Genomic DNA, 12,092 nt, shown 5'->3' with positions numbered 1-12,092 from the left:
ACCCCCGGGACCTAGTCCAGTTTGAACACACACTGTATTAAGCCGCTACAGACACTAGCCTACTCCAAATTAACTTCGATCTGGACTATAGTTGAACCCCAATCAATCTCATACTGAACCAAGGTACAGTTATGCTCCTATGTCTATGATCCCAACAGGATACTATGCAATTGATTCCCTTAGCTAATCTCACCCACAACTAAGAGTTGCTACGACCCAAAGTCGAAGACTTTAATAAACAAATCTGTATTACACAGAAAAGTCTACGGTAATAGATAAATTCGTCTCCCACGAATATACCTACGAGTTTTGTTCCGTCTTTTGATAAATCAAGGTGAACAGGAACCAATTGATAAACCGGACTTATATTCCCGAAGAACAGCCTAGTATTATCAATCACCTCACAATAATCTTAATCGACGCAGCGAAAAAAGATATTGCGGAATCAAAAACGATGAGACGAAGTGTTTGTGATTTCTTTTATATCTTGCCTATCGGAGATATCAATCTCAAGCCAATTATCACAATTGTACTCGTACGATAGAAACAACAAGATCAGATCACACAACTACAAGAAAGTAGTATCGTTCTGGCTTCACAATCCCAATGAAATATTTAACCCCTTAACCTGGTTTAGAAGAAGAAACCAAAGGTTAAAGGAGAATCGACTCTAGCTTAGCACAACTAGTATCACACAGAAGTTGTGGGGATTAGGTTTTCCAATTGCTAGAGTTCTCCCTTATATAGTACTACAACAAAACACACGTTTAGTGACAAAATTTTATGTGACCAATAAAATTTTGTCTACAAATCTAGTGTTTAGGGAGGAATATTTTTTGGTCACCATATATATTTTTTCGCGACAAACGGTAAATTTTATCTTTAAAGTTGTCACTGAAATTTTTGTGACCAAATATGGTTGCCAATCCTATTTCTGTCTCTAAATATTTCTTTTGTGACCAATTATGTCTCCGTCTCTAAATACTTCTTTGTGACGAATTATTTCGGTCACGGAATTGGTTTCTAGCGACAAAGGAAAATTATAGTCTCCAAACATATTATTGCTAACAATCCAAGAATTTTGTCCCTGTAGTTATCTTACACCGACAAAATTAATTTGTTGCCGAAATGCATGCCCGTCAAATAAGAATTTTGCCGTTAGAACTATTAGTATCTAAACAAATTGGTTGTCGCAAATGGATTGTTTTCTACGGACGGGAAAAATATTGGTCTCCGAAAAAAGTATTGCCGACAATGTGTAACTTTTGTCCCTATATCTATTTATGCAGAAAAAATATAATTCTTCTGCAAAAACTATTGCCAGCAACATGTGACTTTTGTCCCTATATCTATTTATGCAGACAAAATTAATTCGTCATCTAAATGAATACGAAGCAAATCTCAAATTTTGTCGTTAAAAACTTTGTTAGTGGCAAGACAAATTGTGGTCTGCAAATCCGAATATTCCGTGACTCAAACTATGACCCTTTACAGAATAATCGTTGACTGCTAGTGACGCAAATCTGATGATTTTATCTGATCATTGCTCCCTATTGGATTTTAAGCCTTTTAAGTCTATGATAAGAGAAAACAAAGATTTTCAAGCTACAGTTTAAAAGATTGATCCACAAAACCTATAATCAAACCAGTGCTTGTTAAAAAGTCATTTCAAGGTGTAGCCCAAAGCCCAATCCAGAGCAATCTTTCATGTCTAAAGCTTCAGCAGCTTCAGACTTGGCTAATAAGCAGTGTACAGAAACTGAAACCATAAGTTGTCACCAAGCTTAATTTCCTTAGAATCAGTTGCTATCAATGCTGCTTCACAGACCTGTAAGATTTAGCAGCAGCCTGTAAGCCTTATCGATAGTTCCATAATCATTTTCTTTAATGGAAGCTTGAACTTCACGACTGCTGTCATGCCACTGATTATCAAGAGATGCAAAAGACCCATGAGTTGTAAAATCTTCCATTGAAATTTCCTGTCAAGATACAAAAAAGTATTATCTCGAGAACAATTCTAAGCATCCTTATCACTGTCACAACTATGTACAGAACTGACAGGACTAACTTCAGTTCCCATATTAAAACACATGTTTCTAGTAACATATAAGCTTCAAAGATGACTACCAACTGGGTATCATGCTGTCAAAGACAAAGGAACTGGCTCTTGCAGCTTGGAACTATTGTCCGATCCTTTGTTTTATACTTGCATCAGCAAGAATTCAAAAGCCTACACAGGTAGTGGTCCACAGGTTGACTATTATCAACACTGAATTTTTTAGTTGGCACGTTATTGATCATTACATCAGTTTCCATCGTAAGTCCAATATGTATCAATCTGGACCAAGGTTAAGGAGAGGGGTGGCGGTAACAGAAAAATAGTTTCTACCAGAGGAGAAATTAAACTAACCAGATGATGTACTTGTTTGACTGCTGCAGCATGTGAAGAGTCCACAGTAGACCTAGCTGCTTCAACTTCAAAAAAAAACACTGATACAGAATGCTCACTGTAATAACAGCATGACTATAATGCAGGCACAGTGAAAATGGTGTCAGCAAGGAAGCTTACGCACCTCGGCTCCATCATCATAGTCAGAAACACAGATGCAACTTTCCTGCAAGAATTATCATCCATATCATAATGGAGGTAACCTTTATTTATCTTATTACTGTTTTATTTTGGCTAAGACGGAGGAATGAGTTTTAACTTTCACAATAACCGTGTCACTAAGAACGAAACCAACAAAGAGAAGACAACTAATATTTGGGAACATTCTGAGAAATGTTCAAGGTAATTGGCATAAGAAAAATGCACGAAATGAGAGTTATGCATGGAGGTCTGAAACAGTGAATGAGACATCGGCATATAGACATAAATGAAACTTTATATACAGATTCTGAATGGGGCTTTAAGAATTAGTACAACTACCGTCTGAAGGTAAGATGAATAATTAGTTAAAAGCTAAACGATAAATGATACCCAAATGAGAGAACCCTTGTTCAATAACACAAATAAAATAGCCTACAAATTCATCCTTTCACCCTAAAGTGGATCATAAATAATCTAAATAAGAAATAGTGAAATACAAGCTAATGGAAAAGGGAATTAAAATCTCAAACCTTATTTACGACTCTGTTTTGAAGACGGCCTCCTCTTGAGTTTGTCTAGACTGATACTTCTATAGGTGGTACAAAAGTATCCAATATGGACCGAGCAAATAGGGTACTTGCGACCCAATCCAACACTAAATCTAGTTTCAAAATTCAAGCCATTACCAAGTCCATCCACTGCCCATTCTCTAAACTTCTGAATTTCACCCAGACCAAGGCTTGTCAAAAACCCATACAGTCTCAGTGTGATTTATAAAAATATCCCCACAGAAAACCCATTCACCCAGCACATTTTAGACAGTGGTTACTAAAGAATGACCGCCAGTGAGCTCAGTTTCATCTCCATGACCGGCTAATAACCTTCCTCCACTGATCAAAGAGTAAATCAGTTACCCCAAATAAACCCAATCCAGCTGACATACGGACCTTACTTCGTTGATGCAATTTCATTTATCAATTGAGATCAAGAACTCAATTTCAGAAACATGAAAATCAATTCATCCAACATAAACCCCTAACTTTGCCGCCACCAATCACCTCTTGTTTTAAACCAAGAGTTCACAGTGAACATTTGCCTTAAGTTTTTGTTCATGCGGCAAATTGAATAATACAACATTCACTTGTGTTAATGACTATGTAAAAAACTTATAGTTTTTCCATGAAAAGAACATTATAGACAAGTCAGAAATGTATTTTAGAAAACATACTAATTTATTTTCCTCTGACTTTAACATCTAGAGTCCCTTGTACCTTTCCGTCTGGCAGTGGAATTGATTTTGGCAGATGCAGTGACACCTCAAATGAGAAAGGTTCAATTATGTACAAGTTTTCTGGCTGGAGTTCGCACAAAGTTGCCTCGCCACCAGACAGTTTACAACTATCAACATTTGAAGAAGAAAACAAAAGGGAGACCTTGATGAAATTTGACAGTATAACCACATACCCAGAATTCAGTAAATCAAAAGACTGATTTGGGGACTATACTACCATTTCAAGATGTTAAAATGAATAAGTGTGATGTCAACTAGTTGTAAATAGTGATGAATGGTAGTAACTTACATTATGTCAGTTTAATTTGCTCGGTGTTTGTTAAGAAAAAAATATTTTACAGAGAAAAAGAGGATGAATACCTCAGCTGCAAGCTCATCTCTGGTCACAGGTGATTGCAATTCATATACTGCCGTACCCGAGTCTTTGTTTAACAGCAGTATTTGATATTTCAACAATATTTGTGATTTTTCATACCCGTAGAAGCAGTGATTTGGGGTGCCATTTGTATTAGGACAAACTGAAAAGAAAAGTATAAAAGTGTAAGCAACATAACTAATTGAAAAGAAAAGTATAGAAGTGTAAGCAACATAACTAATAATGGCCAAAAAAACATGGATGCTTCAAGATTATCAAAGTCTAAACATTCTTGTGGAAATAAAAAGACAACAACGTGACAAATGGGTAAGCCAATCCATAAACCAGCAGGAATGTTCAAACTAAATGCATAAACAAAAGATCAAAGTATAGTCAGCACATCTTTGTAAATCAGAATAACTTGCAATCAATTCCCTACAGATGTACTATCCCATAGAAGTGCTGCCCTCTGAGCTTCACAGTTTAGCTAAACGCATCAACCTATTAGGTGCTTAATAAAAGTAGACAAGAAAGTATGTGCTACAGTTTTATAGTGACCATCAACTCCTTCCTGCCTACTTACAAGTACCATTTGGAACATCATAACAAGCAACATCTTCTTAGGGAATTACAGATGTAAGTAATTGGCATTGATTTGATTCCATGGAAGAGGAACCCATCAACAACAATACTCAAAAACAAAAAAGCATATGTAAGTAATTGGCATGATTTGATTCCAAGGGGGGGGAACCCATCAACAACCATACTCAAAATTTAAAAAACAAAAAAAAACAGATGCAAGTTATTGGCATTGATTTGATTCCATGGAAGAGGAACCCATCAACAACCAGACTCAAAATAAAAATAAAAAAACAGATGTAAATAATAATGGGCATTGATTTGATTCCATGGAAGAGGAACCCATCAACAACCATACTCAAAAACAAAAACAAAAACAAAACGCAAAAGGCTAAAGAATCACATATGCATATTACTTACAATCAAAGTACCAAAAGGAAATGAGATTTAAAACACCAGATTTCCATCACCAAGTAACCAGTGTGTGGAGTTCCAAACCATTAGGGAAGCTTGAATAGATTCATTGAAGAAGAATCCACCAAGAAATCACAACACCCTTAGAAAATAATAAGGGTTTTAAAAGCAAAATCAAGGAAAATTATACTGAAAAAGAAAAAATATAAAGAGTACCTTGAAGATAAGAAACAAGATTTTGAAGAGATTATTGGTAAATGTACAAGTTTCATCCATGACTTAGGGTTTATATAGCCTACTGAAATTCGAAACCCAAAACAAATTAGCGGGAATCATCCCGCCAAAAGGAACTAAAGCCTCAATTTTATTCGGAAATTAGTTGCTTGATTTAGGTCTAACTTTATTTTGGAGGGAGTGTGAAAATCAATGAATCATATTAGCAGCGGGAAAGAAATAATTTTGCTCGATTTTAGAGGGAAATTAGTTACTCAATCCGTGAAATCGGTGATTTGGTTTTCCTTAATCTTCAGAGAAAGATACGGAAAATTCCTACTAATACGGAAGATTTGGAAAGGAGAATATCTTAAGGTTAGGGGATCTAGAAAAAAAAAATAGATACTAAGATTGTGGGTCGTGGTGTACCATTCATTCCACACAAAACTCACCTCAAAACTGTCGAACCCATTTTAGGTGTTGGCAAACGATATCAGTTTATTTGAAGAAGCTCCACACCATCTCCATTCACGTCTTTATAAAGATACCATCAAACAACTACTGCTCTGAGTATACAAAATCCATGAAACCCCAAAATTCAGACCATAATGAAGCCTCCATCTTATTTCGATACCAGCAAAGCTCTGTCGGTGATAAGAAATGGCTTTTAATTTTCATATACAAAACTTTTCTCAATTAGAGAAATGGAGAAAAAAGGAAAAAAAAAACGTAGTGTGTGTGATAGCAATGTAGGACACGTCACACTTACACCTCTAGTGGACTCCACGTGCTGCTTACCAGAAAATTATTTGTAATCACTCCTTGAATAAGTGGTGCTTGCTTGATGATAGCAATGAACACAAATACATGGCTCGACACGTTTAGTCTCATTACAGACCCATCTCTTAGGAGCGGAACACCAGTCCATTTTGGAGGGGACGATGATTAGTATGGCTATCTTCGTTAGGGTGTCCTAAAATGCGGAAATGACTAACTGAACTTCTCTACGTACAAGTAAATGTTGGATTCGTTGAGCCGTAATTATTTTTTCTTAACCGAACTCCTCTCTGTATAAGCAAACGTTAAGTTCGGTTAAGTCGATATTTTGCCTACTAAATCGAACAAAGTTCGGCTACATAGGTAACCTTTTGGGCGTACTGAACAAATATCTTCCAGAGTTCGGCACGGAAAAGGTAGCGGAAATTAATACTCGGGTGGTTAAAACTCCATTAAAGCTATGTTTGACTACCTGCAATAACTGAAAAATTAGTCAAACTACATTTACAGATAAGTTCGGCTAGTTGTTCTTAAAATACTGTCGTCGAACTTTTTCAACCTAACCGAAATCAATTTGTAAGTTTCTCATTTTTAGGAATATTTTGGCCAATTCATTTTTTAAAATCAAAGTTTTATGGGTTTATAAGAATCGGTCTACGTCAATTTACTTGTAAACCGATTTCATTTAGAAACAGTTGTTGTCCACAAAGACCGATTATCCTGGATTCGCATTATGCTCGAAGAAAATTGAACCAAAATCGGTCTACGTTAATGTCCACATTGCCCTATTCTGATATGGAAGAGATAACTATTTTTCTGTTTTTTTTTTGTTAGAATCAGATTTCATGAGCACTCTTATAAACCGATTCCTATGTGAAATGTCAGAAATCAGTTTTTATGTGTGTATCGTGTAAACTGATTTTGGTTAACCCATTATTTTCACTTATTATTTGATCATAATATGAGATCATACTCGACTTCACTTCTAGTACAAATGAAAATAGTTTTATACCCGAATTGAAAACGCGCATAATTTTACACCAAATTTGAAAACGAGTATAATTTTATGCTCAAATTGAAAAAAAAAAGTATAACTTCTCAAACGATCTGAAAATGATTTTCTAGCCTTTAACGTTAATGGTGATTCGCGTCTTCACCTTATTGGTGATCATGTTTTATGTCAATGGTTTATATTTAAGATTTTAAGTAACAATTTTAAAATTTGTTGTACATATAAATAATAATTCAGTAATTATTATTCTAAGTAACAGCCGAGAAGTCTGAGTTAAATACTAGTTAGGTTGAGCTAGATCCTGACATCTCGATTTCACAAATGGCCTAATTGTTAATCCTTTTACAAGCACTAGCATTTGAGCAAGGCATATCGAGGTATTATCACTGCTTAAAAGGAATGGGTCAGGGAAAAAAGACACGCCAATGTTAAAATAGGTATGCAAGCAAGATCTTTCCTGATAAGGAAGCAGTTCTTTGTAATATTTTGTATTTTTTTTAAGAGGCAAAGATAATATAAATAAGAAAGGGTGTCAAGATAGCAACCTCAAGAGATACAAGAAGAAAAGAGCAAAGAGCTTACAAAAACATTACTCTCTAAAACAAATTTGCGCAATCAAATACAAAATCATCAAGTTTTAATGGACAAACTAAGAAGCAACACTTTGATATCTACAATAAGAGAGCTAACGGGCTTTCTCACTTGTTTCTTAGCAATTAAAATGTCGCTCCTTCCCAACCACACAACTCACCATATAGCAAAAGGCAAACAATATCTCAAGAAAATAAGAGGCTTGTATACCTTCTGATGTTCTCGATAATATAAAGTTCATATATTTGGTATAAACGGATGTCCAATCCGAAACCATTAGAAGAGAAAAATATAATAAAATGCTTCTATTTTTATATAAAGAATTGATATCACATAATAAGCTAGGATGAAGATATGTATAAGTTTTCTTAAATAAATATGTAATAGAATAAAAAGAATTACGTTTGATACACATTTTTGTAGGTTTTAAATATATATATATATATATATATATTCATACAATTTTGGATGCGGATACCTTCGTGTCTTAATTTCGTTCTTAATTTCGTATTGGAACAAAAAAAAACGGATATCAAATCCAAAAATTATTTATAAGAAATATCAAATGAGTTTTGAAGTTTTTAGATATTAAATGACACCCTTAAGTTTGTCCAAAGACATTACATTAAGTTGTTTTTAACTCGGGAAAGGATCGGATTCATTTGTTGTGTTCTATGGTTTATCTAGAGATATAGATGTTCAATTATTGACAATGCACAGTTAAGATTAGATCATTTCATTTTTTTTTTGATACACAATTGTCAATGTGTTATATCTACTCAAAGTGGTAATACTGACATTATGCATATATTTCAGTGTGAGAATCTTTAACTGCTCTTTGGCTATAAAAATCAACTTAATGATTTACATAAGTCTAACTCCAATATTAAATTTGATTCATGAATTCGTTTGATCTCATTCGAACCTCGTACTTCTCACGCGTACATTTACAGTTTGCTAACTCGCGACGTGAGTCGGACCTATCCTGATTTGGATCCTTTTAAGTCATGGAATGAAATGTCCTTAACTCATGGAACCAAGCCATTTACTCACATATTTTTGAGTCAGATAAGTCAGAGCTAACTCAAAACAACAAATACTGAGTCGAACTATATGAATCAGACAGGTCGGATTAAAAAAAATACAAATGTTTTTACTTGGGCAGGAGAAGTCCAAGAGAGATATCCAGAGCTCAGTAAATATTCTTTGACCAAGATCCGCTCTTTCTCTTTATTAAAACATTTTTTTTCCTCACTTCTAACTTTTTCTTCTCTCTCGTCTGGTATCTCTTTCTCAATCTCTCTTCTGGTATTTTCTTCATCAATCGTAAGAAACAAAAATAGAAAAATAAAATTAGAGGGAAGAATTCTAGTAGAGCATACCAGTAGCAAATTAGGTGATGCACCACCTTCATTAGATGCTTAGCGTGTTCAAGTTTCTTAATCAATGGTAGATTTTCTATAAATTTCAGTCATATCTCAGTTTTTAGTCTGTATTGATCTATATTAAGGGTTTTGATTTCTACCAGTTGTCTCATCTTCTGTCAATTCTTCCTTAAGGATTTGATTTATAATAAGGGTTTTGATTTCTAACTGTCGTTTCTTCCTTAGGGATTTGATTTATATAGGGGTTTGATTTATAATTAGGGTTTTGATTTCTAACTGTCGATTTTCCTTGGGGATCTGATATATAATTAGGGGTTTGATTTCTAATTAGGATGTCGATGCCGATTTCTAACAAGGGTTTGATTGAGAATACATGACTTCATCACTGCAATTCGATTGTTGGTATTGTGCGTTTGTTCATATTTTCAATTTGTTTGTTTTACTGATTTTGTGTATTCGATGTTTTCTAATTTTTTTGGTTAGGTGGCTGCGGAATCGGGATGTGATGTAGTTGGAGAAGAGTCGGTTGCAACACCTAACAAAATCATTAAGCGTTGCATTAGGTAATTTTTTTTCTTGTGGGTCTTGCAAGTTTTTTTGGTCATCTCCGGATGATATGTTGATCTTTAAGATGCGCACATTCAATTTGTTAGTTCTAATAGTAATTTCAGACTTTTCGCTATGGATTAGACGGGGGTGTACATTTCTACTTCCCTTTTACCATATGGTAGACACACTGAAAAATAGGCTAGTGACGCAGGAACTTTGGGAGCGTCATTATGATTTTAACAAAGAGAAACGATATGATCTTCAAATATTTATTTCCAAAGAGAGACGATATTGCACATGAAGCATATGATGTCTTGTCTCTTGCATATCAGGGGTATTACGAGTCACTACTATGGTAGTAGCATGACATTGTAAGTTAAAAATGTGGAGTAATGAGTTGAAATACATTGTTCTGTGCCAGTGGACAATGTAATGATTTTAAATACATTGTTTTGTGCCAGTGGACAATGTAATGAGTTGAAATACATTGTTCTGTGCCAGTGGACTTTGGAATGACATACGCTAAGAGTTGATCATATTGCACAGCTTATAGTTACTCTAAGGACATAATTGCATGATTATTAATGGCCTAGGGTGTAGCTATTGTATAAAAAGGAATTTTTTCACAACGCCGAAGTGGGAATAGCACACTTTATGTTGTTGTATGCTATGATCACAGAACTAGTACCTAGTCCATCATGGTTGAGAAAAATTACCTCATGGTACCTAAGTGGCTTGTGGCCTCATAAAACATGTTGGTTTGGCATACATGTAGGCAGATGTGATTGAAAAATGTGATCATGTCTCGTTCATCCGGTGGTTAATGTTGTCTGCATGATACACGATGTCAGGGGTGTTTCTTTAGGGTTAGAACTTAGATAGTGTTTGATCTGATTATTATATGTATATGTATGTTTCAATTTTTATTAAACTCTTCTCTCACTTGCTCTCCTTTGTTGCAGCCAAAGAGAAGCCATGTGCGCTTCTGTTTCACTAGCTTAAAGACGAAGACCCAATAAAATTGTAAGCAACACAAAGTTATATCATCTTGATTTTTTGTCTAATTATTTTTCTTAATTTTATCAATGTAATTTTTATTTAGGATAAGATATTCAGCTCCAATAAAAAAGCATCATTGAAGGAGAGCAAATAAATGAAACTGATATTTAGAATGAGGTTCTTGGAATAAGATTTCAAAGGAGAGAATCCGGAAGATGCAAGCAGATTACGAATCCGGAAGAGATTTAATATCTAGATGAATTTCTATTTATGCTGGTTTTATTATTTTTAGGTTTGACGAATAAAGAAAATTGAACGAATTTTTGATATTATTTTCAATTGCGGTTGGTTTGTAAAACGGTGGTGCTATTCAGCTCCCTATTCTCCATCTCCCTACTCTGCTCCCTCTAATCTGAACCCCATATCTGGGAAATGGTGAACCCCACCTGTACCTGAATATGATTCAAATCCTAAATGTGTGGTGTAGATTGGAGGGAGCAGAATAGGGAGGTGGAGAATAGGGAGGTGAATAGCATTTCTGTTTGTAAAAAGCTTGTAGAGACGAATAATTTTGACTTTGAAATTCTCTTCTAAGGAAGAAAAGTAGTCCTTAATAAGTTGTCCGAGAAATTCACTTCTTATGGCAAAATTAAATGTCATTGATTATGATATTTAGAGACGATTTTTTAGAAGGAGAGTATTTGTCTTTGAAAAAAACATTTCGAGGTAAAGTGAGTTGTCACTCATGGAATATTTAAGGACAAAACATGTTATTTTTGGAGACAAAAATAAATCTTTCGGAGAGGAGGAATTTTGTCTCCGAATTTTTTTCGGAGACAAAAATTTGGTCACTAATAAAATATTTAGAGACAAACTAGTTAATCTTCAAAATTTGATTTTCAAGGGGTAGTGATTTTGTCTCTGATTAAACTAATGAGAGACAATTTTTTTGGTTTCAGATAATTACTATTAAAGACAAATTAAATTGACACAAATTTTTGGCTTTTAAGACAAGTTTTTTTGGTCTTAAATAGTTATCATTAAAGACAAATTAAATGGACACAAAAATTCGATTTTGAGACAATTTAATTGGTCTTGAATAATAATCATTAAAGACAAATTAGTTTGTCCTTGAATTTTAAATTTTTGCGACAAAAAACTTGCCCGCAGAAAAGTGCCTTTTGGTGGCAAATTTTTTGGTCATTAAAATAACTTTCGCAGACAACTTTATTTCGTTGGTGAAAGAGACTTTTATTGACAATAAATTTTTAGTTACTAATTAATTTTTCTCGTGACAGTTCATAATTTTGTCCCGAAATACTTTCCCAGACGGGGTA

At 34.4% G+C, this 12,092-nt stretch overlaps 2 long non-coding RNA genes across 5 annotated transcripts; one reads left to right on the top strand and one right to left on the bottom strand.

Moving 5' to 3' along the window:
- Nucleotides 1-1,384: 1,384 nt before the first annotated feature.
- Nucleotides 1,385-6,127, bottom strand: LOC113358135. 3 transcript variants are annotated; one of them, XR_003364220.1, is made up of 5 exons: nucleotides 5,895-6,127; nucleotides 3,862-4,399; nucleotides 3,121-3,480; nucleotides 2,411-2,615; nucleotides 1,385-1,979 (listed from the first exon to the last, which is right to left on the bottom strand). It is a non-coding gene; the product is annotated as an uncharacterized LOC113358135 (long non-coding RNA). The 3 variants fall into 3 exon arrangements; XR_003364219.1 differs by having other exon boundaries at nucleotides 3,121-3,988; nucleotides 4,242-4,399; XR_003364218.1 differs by having other exon boundaries at nucleotides 3,121-4,399.
- Nucleotides 6,128-9,081: 2,954 nt separating this feature from the next.
- Nucleotides 9,082-11,087, top strand: LOC113361929. 2 transcript variants are annotated; one of them, XR_003365416.1, is made up of 4 exons: nucleotides 9,082-9,218; nucleotides 9,691-9,770; nucleotides 10,719-10,779; nucleotides 10,859-11,087. It is a non-coding gene; the product is annotated as an uncharacterized LOC113361929 (long non-coding RNA). The 2 variants fall into 2 exon arrangements; XR_003365417.1 differs by having other exon boundaries at nucleotides 9,087-9,271.
- The last annotated feature ends 1,005 nt before the right edge of the window (nucleotides 11,088-12,092 follow it).

This window comes from Papaver somniferum, chromosome 3 (genome assembly GCF_003573695.1).
Source record: "Papaver somniferum cultivar HN1 chromosome 3, ASM357369v1, whole genome shotgun sequence".
In the NCBI taxonomy this organism is placed as follows: Eukaryota; Viridiplantae; Streptophyta; class Magnoliopsida; order Ranunculales; family Papaveraceae; genus Papaver; species Papaver somniferum.
Note: the sequence above shows the minus strand (reverse complement) of the source record. Positions and strands in the feature narration are given on the sequence as shown.